Below are 19,846 nucleotides of genomic sequence, written 5' to 3'. Positions count from 1 at the left end.
CAGGCCCATGGTCTGGGGCGTTCGGATGTTGGCCCGGCCCAAGCCCGCTTGGTACAGGAGTAACCGAGGGCCACGACCCTAGTTTGATTCTGGACCCGGATTGTGTCCGGGATGGCGATCCAAGACAGTCATCCAGGAGATGTACAGATGGTTCGGATCGTAATAGAAGCACACGTAAAATGATCCCAGAGCCTGGTAAACGGTCCGGGCCCGTGGTAAACGAAGAGGGACAAGGGTAAATGAACTCGGATCAGGTCCTCCCATTGGGCAAGGAAAAGCATCCGTGATCCTGAAGCCGCCCCACGACGCGTGGGAGTTGTCCCCACTTTTCACCTGCGGAAAAGGCCACCTCGGGATTGCACGCCGCTGTTTCAGATCTGCACTGCCAAGTACTCTGACTGGTCTTGTCCCCTGAATCTGCCTCGTAACTCGAAGTGCCCAGACCAAAAGAACCGTTTTGTCGGGCGCAATATAGTCCTTGGGCCACCCTATTGGGCCTTAATTAGTCTTGGATCTATGTGTGTTTTATCTTTTATATTGGGCTTCCACCAGAGAAGCCAAGGATATCCATATCTCTGATGGGCCCGGGTCATACCCGGCCCAGACCTAGTGTTCCTATGAGCTTATAAATACATGCGATAGAACACTGGGAAGAGGACCTCTCTTCGACTTATATACAGTTACTCAGTCAAAACATAGAGAGAAAATCCATTGTAAAAGACTTTCCAAGCTCTAATACAACTGACTCGTGGACTAAGGCTCATTAACGCCCCAACCACGTAAAAATCCCGTGTTAATCTTCTACTTTCCATATCATTATTCTTAGCTAATATCCATTAGTGTGGTTTCCGAAAATCTTGGTAAACATTTTGGTGCTTTCATTGAGAGCTGAAGAAAGCTAGCTCTAACACCAAGCCTTTACTACAATGGTGAACACACGACACACAACCTTCAACCTTAGCAATCCAGAGCAGGGCAATGGAAATCCGTTGCCTTCTTAGCATCTTCCTCAGAATCTGCCCAAGAACGCGCCTCCTCAAACATCTCACCATGACGAGTCACAAGACTATGAGGGTGGGACAGAATACGAAGAAGAGAATGAGGAGGAATATTATGAAGAGGAAAATGAGGGGGAGTACCACGACGAAGCTGCAGATCCCGAGGTCCCCGAAGGAGAGCCCAACTAGCAGAATCTGGAGGTGACCAGACTGAGGCAGCAAGTCCTGGATCAGGAGGCCAGGGTCGCTGAGCAAGCGGAGGCGCATCGATAGATGCAAGAGTCCCTCCAAGCCCTGCAGGCATTCATAGCCGCGCAGGGTTCGGAACCAATCCTACAACTGGCCCACTCCCGGGAGCGCGACAGCCCACTCTGCAAGCCCGAGCCGGGGCCCCCGAAGGAGCAAGGCAGACCCCTCCCCCAGAGCAGTTTCCTGAGCCAGCCCCAGGAAACCTGGATAGGGAGAAAAAGAAGGTCGGTGGAAAGACCCGAGAAAAGAACACCCCCATCACGAAAGCAGGGACCCGTTCCCGGCCGCTCCCTAGGAAAGAGAAGGTGCGCCCCGTCCCAGGACGAGGCCACCCAATCGATCGGCAAGGGACGCGGCTGTGAAATGCATGGCCCCGGCACGCCCCAGGGCGAGATGAACGGGAAAGGTCTTTGCACCCAAGTGCCTCGGTTAACAAAACCGTCGGGAGCGGCCGCGCAGCGAGGAGTGACATGCCCTTAGTTCGGGGGATGATACGTCCCGGATAGACCTACGTGACGGACTGAATGCTCGGAAAGAGCGGGCCTGTAAGGAAAATATTCTCCCCCGAGGTGGCGACCTCAAGAACAACATCAACGACAAGAGGAATGAAAGAATCCCCCTGAAGGACGGCATGGCCAGGCAGCTCATGGAGCAGCTGGCCGTGTTGAAAAAGGTCACAGACCGTTTGGTCCGCAAGCAGGAAGGAGCGGATACCGACTCCGATGAAGAGGATAAAGAGCCCTGCGCGAGGCACATCCTGGACGCTGTACTCCCCAAGGGATTCAAGATGCCAAGCCTCACCGCCTATACTGGAAATACCGACCCCAGGGACCATCTGTCCCGATACAATCGGCTCATGACAGTGGCCCACGTCAGTGACGACGGCAAGTGCCTCTATTTCTTGATCACTCTAGGTGGTCCCGCCGAGGAGTGGTGGAAGAGACTTAAGTCGGGATCCATCCAATCCTGGTCCGGACTGCAGTCAGCGTTTCGCAAGCAGTTCGTGGCCGCCATGAGGATGGACATGCAGATCAGCGCCCTCGCAAATATCAAGCAACTCCCCACGGAGACACTATGTTTTCCTCAAAGTCTCACCATGGAAAGGAGTGAGAAGGTTTGGGAAGAAGGGCAAGCTGAGTCCTAGATTTGTAGGTCCATTTAAGATCCTGGAGAGGATTGGTCAGGTGGCTTACAGATTGGCCTTGCCTCCGGCGTTGTCTGCCGTGCATAATGTGTTCCATGTATCAGCTCTTCGGAGGTATGTATCTGATGTGAGCCATATTTTGAGTTATGAAGATCTGGAGCTTGAACCAGATCTCTCCTTTGAGGAGCAGCCAATTCAGATACTTGACCGAAAAGACAAGGTCCTCAGAAATAAGACAATACCTTTAGTTAAGGTATTGTGGAGGAACAGCAAGGTCGACGAAGCGACCTGGGAGCTGGAGTCAGATATACAAAGTCAGTATCCCGAGTTGTTCAGGTAAATTTCAGGGACGAAATTTCAGTAAGGAGGGGATAGTTGTAATGCCCCGAATTCTCAGATGTGGTTTAGTGGCGGTTTAGTAGGTCGGGAGGGCCGTAATTGTTTAATTACGCCATTAAAGGAATATATGCATGTTTATGTGAATTATATTATAATATGATGATATATGCATGCATGTGGGTCCACATTTGAAATATTATGCTGTTTTGATAATTTGGGCCATTGAGGATAAATTTGTGTATTTGGGTGCATGATGTGATTTGTGAATGAGATTCCATTATTATGGAGATATATTCGATCTATTCGGCATGAGACGGTCATTTTTAGTGGATTAGCGGTTTTGTCATAACGGAGTCAATTTTGGGGTAATAGGAATGTTTATTTGATGATAAATTGGGAATATTTGAGATCAGGGTGAAATTCTGGAAGTTTTGACTATAATGTCCCCGGGGGTATTTTTGGGACCCCGAGCATTAGGTTTTATTTGAGGTTACTTAAGCTTGAAGTAGCTGTCAGATAGAACGTACGATTAGAAAACCTCTCGTTCTCCTTCGTTAGTTCATTTTTGCCACCCGAAGCATATTTGAAGAAATCTTGAGTTCTAGGAGTTGGAATCGAGCGAGGATCGAGGCCTAGCGATCCTAGGAAAGATTAGAAGCTTCTTGACCGAAGGATTTGACAGAAAACAACCTAATCGAAGGTAATCTATGTTTAAAGTTTTGAGTTTTTAGAGTTTCTAAGCTTTGAATTGGACTTTGTGAATTGTTGAGTTTTCGATTCGTTTGAACCTTGGGTTTTGATGCATTGGGAAGCTTGAGAACTTTGATTTGATGATTGGGGAATGTTTAGGTATGATTTTGGAGGCTTTGGAGTGTTAAAAACGCATTTGAGAATGGCCCAGAGTTGAGGGCCGCGGCCCTGTTCTTGGGGTGCCGCGGCCCTGCCTTGAAGAAGCAGGTGGGGTTTTTGTGCTTGCTGGGCGCCGCGGACCTTGATGGAGGGTGCCGCGGCCCTTGCCTCAGGGAACTCTGGGGGCCACGACCCAAGGTGCTAGAGCCGCAGCCCTTGCCCTGTTTTCACCCTGTTTGCTCGTTTTGACCCCGGGAACATGGTTTTAGGCCTTGGGAGTGTCCTTACTACTTGGATTAGTTTGGATTGATCTCTTGGAGGCTAGATATTGGTTTAAGAACCTTTGATTATCATGTTATTGATGGTATCCTATAATGTGTTAAGATTAGGTAACCGCTAAAGGACTAAAAGCTAAACCGTTCTCAAGGGTCGTTCTTTTGTTCATTCTAGCTCGAATCAGAGGTAAGAAAATTGCACCCCAAATGTGACATGCATGGTTATTCATGAGGCATGTTGGTTGTATAAATGTGGACATGAATTGATTGTGGAATACTTAGCAAATGTTGCTCACTTGTGCATGGTACTGACTCATTAGTCAGATTTGGCAAAGGTGCTAGTATCAACTGTGAAGCTGTGACTCATTAGTCAGGTTCGGCAGTGGTACTGGGCACTGGTCACATTGCGCTGACTCATTAGTCAGGATGGCCTTAGCGTGTTCAACGCAAGCCAATAAAGATTAGATCTAATCGACTTTCTGCATTGAATGACTTAAAGAGCATTAATGCCAGACCGACCTCAAGTTCGATGAATATTATAAGCGCTTGAAGGCTAGTGGCTTACCTAGCAGCCACTCTTCCATTTGAATTAGTGACTTGCTTGTCAGTCACTCAGTATGGTTTACCAGAACCTGTTGAAGGCTAGTGGCTTACCTAGCAGCCACTCTTCCATTTGAACTAGTGACTTGCTTGTCAGTCACTCAGTATGGTTTACCAGAACCTCAAGTGATATTCACTCATCTGTTTGAAAGCTATGAGCTATGTGTGATTATAATGATAATCATTTGATGATGTTTACATATAATGTTATGTTTTCTTGCTGGGCTTTGGCTCATGGGTGCTATGTGGTGCAGGTAAAGGGAAGGAAAAGCTCACCCAGCCTTAAGTGGAGAGCTTAGGTGGTGATGTGTACATATGCGGCCGCTTGACCACCACGGCCAAGGAGTTCTCAGGGGAACTAAGGGGTTTACCTTATTTTTGCCGCTTAGGTCGGTGGGGTTTGAAATTTTGGAACAGTAATGACCTTTTGAGTTGTAAATAACTTGTAAATGTTCTTGTGGGCCCATGAACAGTTTTATGTATCAATAAAGCATATCCTTTCCTTTTTACTGGTTTTCACCTTAACCTGTTAATAACACTTAGATCACGTTTTTAACCAAAGGACTCAGGCAATGAGTCAAATTTCTGGTTCACCGTTCACCGTAACTGTTCTGGGGTAACCAGGGCGTTACATATATGGTCCGGGACGAGCCCGTTAAGGACTTCGTCGACCTGATTCCTCCCCCACCTGCTGAGAGGGTAGTCTGGGAAGAAGATGACCTGGACCCGAGGATAGGGGATGACTGCGTCCTAGAACCAATGGACGAGATAGAGGAGGTGTGCATCAGCGACACCGATCTGACCCGGGTCATCCAAGTCGGGAAAAATCTGCTGGCGGATGTTCGGGCCGCCATCATCGCCCAAGTTAAGGAGAATCAGGATATCCTGGCCTGGTCTCTATCGGACATGATGGGGATCGATCGTAACATTATCTGCCACGTGTTGAGTATTGACCCGAACGCGACCCCGGTCCGCCAGAAATGCAGGCCTTTGGGGACGGAGAGGGCCGAGGCCTTTAAGCTGAAAGTTGAGAAGCTGTCTTCAATCAACTTCATACACGAGGCTGTGTACCCTGTGTGGCTGGCCAATCCCGTACTGGTGCGGAAACCAAACGGGACATGGAGAACGTGCATCGACTTCACGGATCTCAACAAAGTCTGTCCGAAGGATTGTTTCCCGCTGCCCAGGATTGACCAAATGGTGGATGCTACGTCTGAGTACGAGATCCTAAGCTTCATGGACGCTTACTCCGGCTACAATCAGATCTCTATGCATGTGGCAGACCAGGAGCACACCAGTTTCCAAACCGACAAGGGAATATACTGCAACATAGTCATGCCCTTCGGATTGAAAAACGCTGGGGCAACCTACCAGAGGCTCGTCAATCGAATGTTCCGGGCCCAGTTAGGGCGAAACATGGAAGTCTACATCGATGACATGCTGGTTAAGTCCAAGACGTCCGGGAAGCATTCGGACGACCTGGCGGAAGCTTTCGCGGTCATTCGGAAGTATGGAATGAAGCTGAATCCCAAGAAGTGCACTTTTGGCGTGGCCTCCGGGAAGTTCCTGGGCTTTATAGTGAGTTTTCGGGGAATAGAGGACAATCCGGATAAGATCAAGGCACTGATTGATATGCCCTCTCCCCGGAAGCATAAGGACGTGCAAAGCTTGACCGGGCGGATAGCCGCCTTAAGTCGTTTCGTTTCCAAAGCCACGGACAAGTGCATCCCGTTCTTTAACGTCCTTCAGGGAAGCCAGCGTTTCAAATGGTCAGTCGAGTGCGAAGAAGCCTTTCGGGAACTGAAAGAACACCTGGCCCAAGTTCCAATCCTGGAGAAACAGGTAGACGGGGAGCCTCTGTACCTATATCTGGCCGTGACCGAGCACGCGATCAGCGCCGTGTTGGTACGAGAGGAGGAAAGGACGCAGCTCCTGGTGTATTACGTAAGTAAGCGATTGTTGGACGCTGAGTCTCGGTATCCATTAATCGAAAAGCTGACCATTTGCCTGCTGATGGCATCTCGGAAGCTCCGGCCTTACTTCCAGGCCCACGCCATAAAGGTCCTGACCAACCACCCCCTGCGACAAGTGTTACAGAAGCCCGAGTCATCGGGAAGACTCCTGAAGTGGGCCATGGAACTAAGTCAGTTCGATATATCCTACGTCCCTAGAGTGTCCATCAAGGGACAAGCCCTGGTCGATTTCATTGTTGAATGTTCCGGAGTATCTCAGGAAGACAATGATCCCGAGGTCCCCGCGGCGCCCGTCTGGAAAGTCTTTATGGATGGGGCCTCGAATGAGAACGGAGCCGGGGTCGGGGTCATCTTAGTGTCACCGCAGGGGCACCAGTTACAAAATGCCCTTCGTTTCCAGTTCAAGGCATCGAATAACGAAGCGGAGCACGAAGCTGTCCTAGCCGAGCTGCGTTTGGCCCGGGAGGTAGGGGCAGCGAACGTGGAAATCCACAGCGATTCCTAGCTGGTTGTCAGGCAAATCTCGGGGGAATATCAAACTAAAGGAGAGAGAATGGAGACTTACGTGACCCAGACGAGGGAGATGCTGCAGGCGTTCAAAAAGCACTCCATCCGCCAGATCCCCAGAGAGAAAAATGTCTTCGCGGACACACTAGCAAAGTTGGCCACCGACGCCGAAGCAGAACTGGCTGGGCTAGTCCCCGTCAACCACCTCCCCGTCCCGAGCATCAGGGCCCCCGCAGTCCACACTGTCGATCACTCCACGACTTGGATGGGACCACTTATCCGCTATCTGACAGCCGGGGAGGTACCAGCCGACAGGGTCACAGCCAGGAAGCTTCAGTACCAAGTCCACCGATATGTCATGATGGATGGAAAACTCTGTCGCCAGGGATTGTCCATGCCTTACCTAAGGCGTGTGTCCGGGACAGAGCTAAGAGATATCATGCATGAAGTGCACGAAGGCTTTTGTGGAGATCATACGGTTGGGCCCAGTCTATCCAAGAAGATCCTGCGCCAAGGATACTTCTGGCCGACCATGAAAATAGATTGTATCAATTACGTTCGCAAGTGCGAGCAGTGCCAGCAGTATGCGAAGGTCCCTCGGGCCCCCCTGACTGAGATAACCTTGATGACTAGCCCCTGGCCCTTCGCGGTGTGGGGGATCGATCTGGTGGGATCGCTCCTAACCGGGAAGGGAGGGGTGAAGTATGCCATTGTGGTCGTGGACTACTACACCAAGTGGGTTGAGGCGGAGCCCATGAATACAATCACTTCAAAGAAGGCATTGGATTTCGTCATCAACAACATAGTGTGTCGGTACGGCCTCCCCTACAAAATTGTATCTGATAACGGAAAGCAGTTCGACAGCGCCCACTTCACGGATTTTTGCGACAGACACGACATCGTCAAGAGCTTCTCTGCGGTCGCCAGGCCCCAGGCAAACGGGCAGGTAGAAGCCGTGAACAAAATCCTGAAAGGGAGGCTGAAGAAAAAGCTCCAGGCCTGCAAGAGCAAATGGCCCGAGGAGTTGCCCCGCATACTGTGGGCTTACCGGACGACCGAGAGGACATCAACTGGCCACACTCCTTACTCCATGGTCTATGGATGCGAAGCCGTCATCCCCATTGAGACGACCATTCCGTCTCATCGAAGAGACATGTATGACCCCGCCTAGAACCACGCCTTACTCCAAGAATCGCCAGATCTCACCGAGGAGATCCGGGAGGAATCGCAGGTGCAGCTGAAGATGTACCAAGGCAAGATCGCGCAGCATTTCAACTCCAAAGTCAAAAGCCGAAAGTTTGGAACCGGCGACTTGGTCTTGAAAAGAGTCTTCCCTTCTACTCAAGATTCGGGAGTGCGGGTTCTGGGCCCAAATTGGGAGGGGCCGTACGAGATCCAACATGAAGTGTGCCCCGGGACATACCGCTTAAAGTGGCTCGATGGCTCGGAAGTCCCGCGAGCCTGGAATGCGGAACATCTCCCTAAATACTATCAGTAGTCGGGAGAGCGTGTTCCAATTTAGTATTTTCATTGTAAATAGTGTACGCCTCAGGGCGACCCCCTTTGAATAATAAAAATGGCGTGTACAAAATGTCATAAACAAATATTGTAAAACAATGATAATCTTTCTCAAGTGACCCCAGATCAGTCTCCACTCACTTGCGGTTGTATCCCGGGTATAAGCAAATACCCAGCGGGGCGCAAGCTCAGGCTAGTCCCGGCTCGGACCAACGAGGTCCAGGTGATACAAACCCCGTGGTCCCACCCCGGACGAACGATGTCCGGGAGTATAAAGTTAAGAGGACCGAGCCCAAGGCCGGTCCCACCCCGGACGAGCGAGATCCAGAGGCGTAAAATTAAAGAGGACTGAGCCTAAGGCTGGTCCCACCCGGACGAGCGATGTCCGGGGGTATAAAATTAAAGAGGACCGAGCCTAAGGCCGGTCCTGCCCGGACGAGCGATGTCCGGGGGTATAAAATTAAAGAGGACCGAGCCTAAGGCCGGTCCCGCCCCGGACGAGCGATGTCCGAGGGTATAAATTAGAAAGGACCAAGCCCAAGGCTGGTCCCACCCCAAACGAGCGATGTTCGGGGGTATAAATTAAAGAGGACCGAGCCTAAGGCCGGTCTCGCCCCGGACGAACGTTGTCTTGGGGGTATAAATTAAATGGACCAAGCCCAAGGCTGGTCCCACCCCGGACGAGCGAGGTCCGGGGGTATAAATCAAAGGGACCAAGCCCAAGGCTGATCCCACCTCGGACGAGCGATGTCCGAGGGCATAAGTTAAAAGGACCGAGCCCAAGGCCGGTCCCGCTCCGAACGAGTGAGGTCCAGGAGAGAAGCATCCGGTATGCCCCAGGGCAAAGCCGTGGCTTACAACTTGTAAAGGGAAAGCAAGGTTCCAAAAATAAACTCAGCCACGTTGGCCCTGGCCATTGGAGCCGAGATTAAAACCTTGGCAGTTAGATCTGAAAAACTCTGTGGTCCCACCTCGGACGAACGATGTTCGGGAGTATAAAGTTAAGAGGACCGAGCCCAAGGCCGGTCCCACCCCGGACGAGCGAGATCCGGGGAGCGTAAAATTAAAGAGGACCGAGCCTAAGGCCGGTCCCGCCCGGACGAGCGATGTTTGGGGGTATAAAATTAAAGAGGACCGAGCCTAAGGCCGGTCTTGCTCGGACGAGCGATGTCCGGGGGTATAAATTAAAGAGGACCGAGCCTAAGGCCGGTCCCGCCCCGGATGAACGTTGTCCGGGGGGTATAAATTAAAGGGACCAAGCCCAAGGCTGATCCCACCCCGGACGAGCGAGGTCCGGGGGTATAAATCAAAGGGACCAAGCCCAAGGCTGATCCCACCTCGGACGAGCGAAGTCCAAGGGCATAAGTTAAAAGGACCGAGCCCAAGGCCGGTCCAGCTCCGGACGAGCGAGGTACGGGAGAGAAGCATCCGGTATGCCCCAGGGCAAAGCCGTGGCTTACAACTTGTAAAGGGAAAGCAAGGTTCCAAAAATAAACTCAGCCACGTTGGCCCTGGCCGTTGGAGCCGGGATTAAAACCTTCGCAGTTAGATCTGAAAAACTTGACAAGCTAGTCAGTTGGTCTAGTCTAGGCCGTTGGAACCAGGACCAAACCCTTAGAATCAATCAGGCATGGCAATAAAGTGAAATCTCTACTCAGGGAATAAAAAAAAAAAAAACTGTATACAGAAACCGGAGAAAGCAACATAGTGTTTTGGATGCATACGCGTCCGAAAAGGTTAACAAATTTACAAAGAGAAAATAGGTAGAGGAGACAAAGTGAGGATCCGGGCCTAGGCTTCATCCCCCAGGAGTTTCGCGTCTTCCTTCTCCTTGGCCTCGAATTCGGCCTGCTTCGATTCCGGATCAGGGAAGACCAGGAGGTTCATACTCTTGTCCTTGCACCAAGCCATGTAAATGGCCTCCTCGAAAGTGACCTCCAGCAGGCCCTTCGCCTCCTCCTTCTCGTGGCGGGATGCTTCGTGCGCCGCCTTCTCCTCGAGGAGAGAATCGCCCAGTTCGTAGACCCGGGCCTTCAAGGTCTGGATCTCCTCCTTGTCCCTGACAGACTGAGCCGCGGCCGCCTCCAGAAGTGTTGCCCTCTCGTTGGCCTCTTTTCCCTTTCGGGACAAAGCCTCTTCCAGTCCGGCCTTGACGCGGTCGAACTCCTCACGGTCCGCCCGGGCCTGGGCCATCTCTCGGCCAAGGGCCCCCTTGGCGGTCTCCCTCTGATTCACGGCCGCCTCCAGCTCTAGCTTGGCCGTCTCCATCTTCATGGCCAGCTTGGCCACCAGATCGGCACTCCGATGGGACAACAGATCAACCTGGGGCAAAGAAAAGTTAGGAGAAATCCTAATTAACAAGTAAGAAGAGGAAAGAAAAAGACGAGTAAAACTTATCGCGGTGGCCTGGTGGCGGAGCACCTGGGAGATGAACAGCATGTCCGGATTGGCTATCGTGGCGTACCGCTTGAGTTGGAGGTTGGACATGGTGTTCCCCACCTAGTCCAATAGGTCCGCTGCCAGGGGGTCGTGTCCTACCCGAGCTTGGGGTGGAAGCCCGTCTCGGCGGCTGGCCGATCCACGATCGGTTGAGGGGCGCTGAACGCCGCCAGACGCTCCGCAAATTCTACCTGACGGCAGATCGTCAGAGCCCTGTACGTTTCCTCCCTCCAGCCTCGGCCATTTTCCCAGGTCCGGTTGATCAGCCGAGACTGCTCATCCCGCACAACGGACTCCCCCTCCTCGAGAAGAGTCGGACGTATGGGTAGAACTGGCGGGGCGGAGACCTCCTTCGGAGCGAGCCGACTCTCGCCGTGCGACTCTTCGGCCGAGCCAGCCCACCTCATCCGGGGCCTCTTCCCGGTGTTTGCCCCCTCAGCGCCAGCGTCCAGGCCCCTTTTTCCAGAGCTTTGGCTGGCCGCTGCACCCGCCTCCAAGTCTATCACCGGGTGTTGGGCGGGGCCAGAGACTACAGCCGGCTCCACGGCTTGAATGGGGACCGCGGCAAGGGCTCCCCCACCAGGACGAAGTTCCGTCTTGGACACTTCCTTGTTGAGGCTGGGCTCCGGCCCCGTCGCCTCGTTTGATTTCCTGGCCACCCTGTCCTTGAGGAGCTGCCTCATCTCGCTGGCGGGAGTAGACATGCCGGAGTCTCCTGCAAAAGCACAGAAAAGGAAATTAGTATGGAAAAAAATCAAAAAATCAAATCAACTTCAAAACTAATAATGACCCGGGACGAACCCTCATCTATGCCTCGGGCACGACTAAACTCCTCTAAAGCAAAGGAATGGACTCGATCCCCCATGTCGTCCGGGTTCAGGAAATTCCCGCACTGAAGGAACCTGGACAAGAACATAAGGACCTCCGAGCCTACGGGGATGGGAGTCGAAGGTCTTGTCTCCCCGTCAGCCCCGAGCGTGGAGCCTCGGAGTTAGCCTATCCCTAGCTAAGTCCCCGACTTGGGGAGCATAAGTCAAGATTAAAGGGGAGTTACCTTGCCCCGATACGCTAGCCCCGGGAGTCCCCGTGTTTGGTAGGGCGTCCTCGAAGAGCTCCTCCAGCTCCTCAGAGGAGGCCGCCTCCGTCTGGGCCTGGTCCTTCTTTCGCTTGGCCGCGTCAACTCGCGCCGCCTTCTCCACTTCGGCAATGTGGTCCAGGGCCAGCTGTTCCCGGATGGCGACGATCATCTCGCACTGGATGCCCCGAAGGGTCGCGATGACAATGGTTTGGGTGGCCGCAAGCATCCCGACCAATCGGAGGTTGTCCGTGGTGACATAGCCTCCCTCGTCCAGGTCATGCGCGCTCAGCCCGTCATAGAACTTCCTCCGTTCCATAATGAACGGGGTGAGGGGAGTTTGAGCGAAATGTCCTGCCACCCGGAAGAAGATAATAAGAAACGAAGAAAAAGAGAAAAATAAAACGAAAAGTGGACAAGGTCTGGGGAAGCACTTACCCACTCGTTGGAAATCCAGCAGCAGCGTGGTGTTCTTCTCCATGAGGAACCCGGACGTCATAAACCAGTAATGACGGACGTCCGGGGGATGCTTCCAGGAGCTGGTGGGAGCGGGGTAGCTACCTCGCGACTTTAGTCTGTAGAAACCGTCCAAGGTCTTGTCCTTGACGTTGACATGCGGCTCCATCTTGTAGAAATATAAGACTTCCGCAGGGGTCGGCTCCGCAATTTCCTGCACAATGTAGAACACTTGCCATCCCGCCAGAAGCCGGTACGCTTGCGGCAGGAGCTGGAACGGCGCGATCCCCACATACGTCAGGAATCGCACAAAGTAGTTGTGGAGCGGGAGCGTGGCTCCCGCGCTGATGTGGCCGGCACTCCAGGCCCCGAACCCCTCTACGGATGTGTGCGCCCGCTCCTCGATCCTGGCCATGCGGTTGTGGAAGAGTCCGGGAGTGGATTCGATGCCTAGACGCTTCTCCAGGAGGTACATCATCCAGTAATTCCAGAGCAGGTTGGGCACCACGTCCATTTCCCACCTGTTACCCTTGGGTGTCCGGGACCCAGCGATGACGACAGGGGCCCTGTTGACTTCTTCCCCGGAGTGGAGTGTGACGCCCGTTGTCATAGTTGATGATCTGGGAACAAAGAAAGAAAGCCAAGCAGTCAGTACCTAAACCCAAGAGAGTCGGTTAAGGTACGGGGGGTCTCCTAAGGACTGCTTGGAGCCCCTTCGGATTAGGTCTGGGATCACCAAGGAACCACAAGACCCTGATCGGGAACGGAAAAAGAGCTACTAAGGCTTCGCCATCTATCCGAGAAGCATCCGGATACGGAGCAACCCGAACCAGGCGGCCTTCCGAACAACTCCTAAACGTAATCAGATTCTAGCAGCCTAAACATGCGAATTAAAAGAGCATCCTAAGTTCATATATTCATCAAGAAGGTCAGAAGGACATACTGTGAGTTGTTGGGCGTAGAATATGGTGGTTGTCCGACGGTAAGAATGGCAGAACTTCGTTCTTGAAATGGTGAAGCCAGTTTAGCAATTCGTCTATAGGACAGACCCAGGACAAGTTCTCAGGCAGATGGGCAGACGCTGGGGCCGTGGGGAATAGACGACAGCGTAGAGTTAGCAAGCAATGGTGGATGTCGCCGGCGATATCGGACATGCAAAGCTTAGGCAAAGCTTATAAGTTCTTGAAATGGCTCGAGAGTGTAAAAATGTCAAATGAGCGTCTGTGGGGTATTTATAAAGGCTCAAATCCTGGCCTCTGATCCAACGGACATGTATCTCCCCATCGAACGGTCCAAAGTCGTGCAGGGGAATTTATGAGCCCTTTCAGGCTGGATCCTCGCCATCTCAGATCTAACGGCCCAGAAGGGGCGGATGCCAAAGGTCGCCTCATCCTACAGTCCACATCAACCCAGAAGTATTAATGAAGGACCCCCGTGCGGATGGGACGCTTCGAGATCTGTGCTGACGCACTAGCTTAGGCCTAGCGACCCTTGAGGTGGCTAGGTGACCTTTCGAGGTTGAAAGCCATCCATGCTGCAGTCACCTGGCGACACGTGTCCCCCTGCCACGAAGCGAGACTCAGGTAAACGTACCCGGACACTGATAAATGGTCCGGGCCCAGCATACGGCCAGCATCACTGCCCTTTGTCACGGACCTACGATTCCAGGCAGGAACTGGGGAAGGCAACCGTGGAGCATCCGGGAACAAGGCAAGCCTCCTCCTGGCGGCCCCAGGCGAAAGCTTGGGGGGTAAATGTTATCCCCGTTTCCTGTCGTGGGCCCGGGACGATGGCCCAGGCCCATGGTCTGGGACGTTCGGATGTTGACCCGACCTAAGCCCGCTTGGTACAGGAGTAACCAAGGGCCACGGCCCCAGTGTGATTCTGGACTCGAATTGTGTCCGGGATGGCGATCCAGGACAGTCGTCCAAGAGACGTACAGATGGTTCAGATCATAATAGAAGCACACGTAAAATGATCCCGGAGCTTGGTAAACGGTCCGGGCCCGTGGTAAACGAAGAGGGACAAGGGTAAATGAACCCAGATTAGGTCCTCCCGCTGGGCAAGGAAAAGCATCCGTGATCCTAAAGCCGCCCCACGACGCGTGGGAGTTGTCCCCACTTTTCACCTGCGGAAAAGGCCACCTCGGGATTGCATGCCGCTGTTTCAGATCTGCACTGCCAAGTACTCTGACGGGTCTTGTCCCCTGAATCTGCCTCGTAACTTGAAGTGCCCAGACCAAAAGCACAGTTTTGTCGGGCGAAATATAGTCCTTGGGCCACCCTATTGGGCCTTAATTAGTCTTGAATCTATGTGTGTTCTATCTTTTATATTGGGCTTCCACCAGAGAAGCCAAGGATATCCATATCTTTGATGGGCCCGGGTCATACCCAGCCCAGACCCAGTGTTCCTATGAGCTTATAAATACAGGCGATAGAACACTGGGAAGAGGACCTCTCTTCGACTTATATACAGTTACTCTGTCAAAACATAGAGAGAAAATCCATTGTAAAAGACTTTCCAAGCTCTAATACAACTGACTCGTGGACTAAGGCTCATTAACGCCCCAACCACGTAAAAATCCCGTGTTAATCTTCTACTTTCCATATCATTATTCTTAGCTAATATCCATTAGTGTGGTTTTCGAAAATCTCGGTAAACATGTATGATGCCATATATGGTATTATGCCATGGGACATGTGATATACGACCTAAGGGTGTCGTAAATAATACTTGCGCACAGGGCGTGGCTCGGCCACTGGTGGCCGAGGACAGCTTAATATTCACTGAGCTTGGTTTAAGCGAGCCGGAGTCAGTGGGATAAATAGAGGGTGCAGCCTAAGGGCGTTAACCCTAGTTATCATATGTAAATTTATTAATGATATGAGATGATGTACTTGGTATATTGAACACTTGAACAACATGAATGTCTAAATTGTTGAGTATATGTTTATATTGTATGAGTTATCTGATTGTCCGTTAAATGATTATGCTCTGCTATTGTGTTTTCTTGCTGGGCCTTGGCTCACGGGTGTTGCGTGGTGTAGGTAAAGGCAAGGGCTGGTTGGACCAATCCTAAGATGGAGAGCTGCGGGGTTGAATGTACATAGTCAGATGATCGGCCGCCACGGCCGAGGAGTGATACAGGACGAGAAAAGCTTAATTGTCTGTTTTGCCTTAGAGTGGCTAATAATTGTGTTTTAGTCCTAAAATTTTGTAGACTGTCTTTTAACTTTACTACTTTTGAGATCCATTGTAAAGAAAATGTTTGTTTATAATAAATGAAGCTTTTGAGGCCAAAATCTTTTAACCCTAGTTCAACTGTAGTTTCAGTGACACGTTTCAAATTAAACGACTTGATTAGCAAGTCTTGCACCTTTATAAACACACAGTGTAACGGTCTTGGCTATCCAGGGCGTTACACTTGCAGTCAATTACTGCGCTAGCTTGTTCTGCCAAGAATGCAGTTTTCTTGACATGGTGCTTTCTTTTAATGGTGCATAAATCCTTGATAACCTTGGCATAAGCCGGCACTTGTTTGATCACATGCAACAATGGCAAGTTGATCTTCAATTGTGTTAAAAGGTCTAGGATTTCACCATGATTTTCCGATACCTTTCCAGTGGATTTCAAAGCTTGAGGAAAGAGTGCCTTTACTGGAATGCTTATTGGCACATCATCATCTGGAGCGGGCATTGACGTACTCGTTGTCTTAGTTAACGGTGAAACCGTACTTTGACCACTTCGAGTAGAGATGGCATTAACCTCTTTGAAATGTGTATCTGCAGAGGAGGAGGTTTGTGCCATGTGTTGCCCTTTTTGATGGATTAGAGGTTGAGCGAGAAGTATACCATGCTCTTGAATCGCCAAAGTAGTGTTTAGCTTTGTCATTTGGATTTTCATGTCTTTCATTTCCTCTACCATTTGTGTAAAACAAGATTTGAGCTCTTGAGTTGAGGCTATTTGAGTTTGTGCAAGCATCTGCAAAGTATTCACTAGAGAATTACTTTACTGCATGTTATTTTGAGGAGCAATGTATGCTTTTGGCGATTGTTGCTGCTCAGGCCTCCATTGGCTTCCAAATGCTTGGTTTGAATCCTTCCAGCTGAAATTTGGATGGTTGCGCCAACCAGGATTGTAAGTGTTTGAGAAAGGGTTATAAGGCTTCTTGTAATCCCCTAAAGCATTGCATTGTTCCTCATTTCCTCCTCTTAACTCACCAAGAGTTGGACACTATTGCGGTTGACGTTCCACCCCTCAAAAGATGAAGCATGGATCTCGTGTCTCTACCTGTAATGCCCCGGATTCCCTATTATGGTTAATGGCTGGATTAGTAGGCTGGGAGGGCCATAACTGTTTAATTATGCCATTAAATGTGTTTATGCATGTTTATGAGAATTATATTATAATATGATGTTAAATGCATGCATGTGAGTCCACATTTGTTTACAGGGGTATTATGGTAATTTGGCCTGTTGAGGGTATAATTGAATATTTGTTTGAGTGTTAATGATATATTGTGAGACCACATTATAATGTGGATTGATTCGCGTATTTCAACATGAGACGATCTTTAAACATGATTTAACGGTTTGGTCATAACAGGTTTGAGCCCGGGGCTCGGGGTGAGTCTCGGGGTGGCATTAGTGATTATAGCGTTACCGGGGATTATAGGGTAACGGAATATGAATTGTTGGTGTTTGAGGATATTGAGATTAGCAGGAATTGGGAAGCGTTAATTGTGATTAACGGGATAAGTGGAATGTGTCAAAATTACCCTTGAAGTGGCTTTAGAAGCTATAAAAGACCTAGGGGTATTTTAGTCTTTTGGCTTGGATATATGTTAAGCTTGGAAGGCTGTAGATTAAACAGAGTAAAACAGAGGCAATTCCCTTCTCTTCCCGTACCTTCTCCTCCTTCATCTTCCTTGTGAGATTTTGTGAGCTTGTTGAGGATTTGAGCTTGGAAGCTAAGCCTTGATACTTTGGGAGAGTGTTCCACTGTTGAAGAGCACCATAACCTGAACTTAAGGTAAGCTTTTAGCCACTGGTTTTTGTATATGCTCTGTTTTGGTTGTTAGTTTCAACCTTAGAATTTTGATGTGGAAAGTGTGAATCAAAGGGAGTTTAGGTGTTAGTTTGATTGGGATTTGATAAGGGTGAGCTAAGGGTGTTGTTTGGGGGTTTAATTGTATGTTAGGAAGAGGTTTTATGAAGGTTTGGTTTGAGAGGAAATCACACAGGGGAAAAACTGGTTCGTTGAGGGCGTTCTAGCTAGTCTGGGCTGGGCGCCGCGGCGCAGCAGGGGTGCGCCGCGGCCCTTAAGGCCAATTTTGCTAAAATGTGGTTTTTAGCTTGGGGATTTAAACCATAGGCCTCGGGGTTGGACCTAGTACCCGGTTGGGTAGTATTTGAGGTCTCGGGGGCTGGGATTTGGTTTAGGAACCCTCAATTATCATTTTTAATGATGAATCCTATAATTTGGTTATGACCAGGTGACCGTCGAGGAATTTAAAGGTTGATCGTTCTCAGGGGTCGTTCATATTATAATTCTCCCTCGAACCAGATGTAAGAAAACAGTGTATGAATACAGTTGCACCCTGTATAGGTATATGACATGCATGGTTTGATATTTGAGGCATGTTGGTTAATATATGTGGACATGGATTGCATAGTAAATGCTATTGAACGCTGACTACCTGTTTAAGACACTGACTGGTCAGGGACCGACTCTAAAGTCGAGAATCATGCATTGAATGGCTCTATAGCATTGATGCCAGACCGACCCTAGGGTCGAGGAACTTATAAGCGCTTGCATGGTCTACGACCAGATGTTTATAGCCAAGGTATATGACCCCGGTGACCGTTTGTCACATGGCTAAGGGACGTTGTCCATAGTTTCGACTCTAGAGTCGTGAGGAAGGTTATGTTGGTGACTAATCGCCATACACCTGTCCTGATCAACTTATGAGAGAATCATTTATCAGTTAAGCCCTGGTGACCCTATCGTCACATGGCTAGATGGAGCAATGCTCGTTATTGTGACTTTTGGCTATTGTCACCTATTTGTTGGACTGATAGTCCTGAATGGTTATTATGATCGTTGTTGATATTTCATCATGCTTTATAGTGTTTTCTTGCTGGGCATTGGCTCATGGGTGCTACGTGGTGCAGGTAAAGGGAAGGAAAAGCTTGGCCAACCCTGAGTGGAGAGCTTGGGTGATGTGATGTACATACAGGGCCGCTTGACCGCCACGGTCAAGGAGTTCTCAGAGGGACTAGGGGTTTACCCTACTTTTGCCGCTTAGGCCGGCGAGGACTGTAGATTTGAAACTGTAGCAACTCTTTTGTATTATGAACATCTTGTAAACATTTTAAAAGGCTCATGAGCAGTTTATTTACTTAAGGAAATGTACCCTTTCCTTTTTAATGATTTTCACCTTAACCTGATAATAGTACCTAGATCACGTTTTTAACCAAAGGACTCGGGTAGCGAGTCAAATTTCCGGTTCACTGTTCACCGTAACTGTTATGGGGTAACCAGGGCGTTACACTACCTTTGCAGCCATGTGGATTCCTCTACCTTCTTGAGATTTGAAAGCCTCGAATTGTTGTCTCAATGATTCAATTTGGCTTTTGACGTTGTCCTCTTCCCTTAATTGGTAGATTCCAGTTGATCGTGACTTGTCCATAAGACTCGGTCCATTCCATGTGTAGGACTTTTCAGCAAGATTGTCGAGGTACTCGAAAGCTTCATCGGGATCTTTTTGAAGGAATTCGTCATTGCACATCATTTGTACGAATTGTCTTTGTTCGGTTGTGAGATCGTCATAGAAGTAGTTGATTAGACGCCAGCTTTCATATCCATGATGTGGGCATTGATTTATCAAATCTCTAAACCTCTCCCAGACCTAATGGAAAGTTTCATGGTCTTTCTGGATGAAGGTAGAGATTTGCCTCTTAAGGCTGCTAGTCTTATGGGGCAGGAAATATTTGGAAAAGAATGCTTTTGTCATTTCGTCTCATGTTCTGATAGATCTAGGCCTTAAGGAATACAACCAGCTTTTTTCTTTGTCTTTGAGAGAGAAAGGAAAAAATTTCAATCTCACAATGGTTGTGACATCAGCTCGGTTGTTGAATGTATCCACCACCTCTTCGAATTCTCGTATATGCACGTACGAACTCTCATTTTCCAACCCATGGAAGGTTGGTAAGAGGTTAATCATGCCGGGTTTGAAATCAAAATTTGGCATATTCTTGGGATACATTATGCATGAAGGTGTGGCTGTACGCGTAGGATGTAAATAATCCTGTAGCGTTCTTGGTTGGACTTCATCTTCATGAGCCATCGTGGGTGGTTCAGGAAGTCTCGGTGAATCGGGAGTGTTTGAATGAATGGAAGAAAATGACGAACTAGGAGAGTTT

The 19,846-nt window shown here is 49.9% G+C and overlaps 1 long non-coding RNA gene and 1 other non-coding gene across 2 annotated transcripts in view; both read left to right on the top strand.

Moving 5' to 3' along the window:
* The window catches only part of LOC133790510 (uncharacterized), a 75,025-nt gene that overhangs the window by 52,834 nt on the left and 2,345 nt on the right, over nt 1-19,846 (top strand). The window lies entirely within an intron of this gene.
* Nucleotides 19,283-19,389, top strand: LOC133792990 (small nucleolar RNA R71). The gene has a single exon (XR_009874456.1). It is a non-coding gene; the product is annotated as a small nucleolar RNA R71 (small nucleolar RNA).

The sequence above is a fragment of the Humulus lupulus genome, chromosome 7, assembly GCF_963169125.1.
Source record: "Humulus lupulus chromosome 7, drHumLupu1.1, whole genome shotgun sequence".
Taxonomy (NCBI): domain Eukaryota; kingdom Viridiplantae; phylum Streptophyta; class Magnoliopsida; order Rosales; family Cannabaceae; genus Humulus; species Humulus lupulus.
The sequence above is the reverse complement of the archived record's forward strand: the minus strand, read 5'-3'. Positions and strand labels throughout refer to the sequence as shown.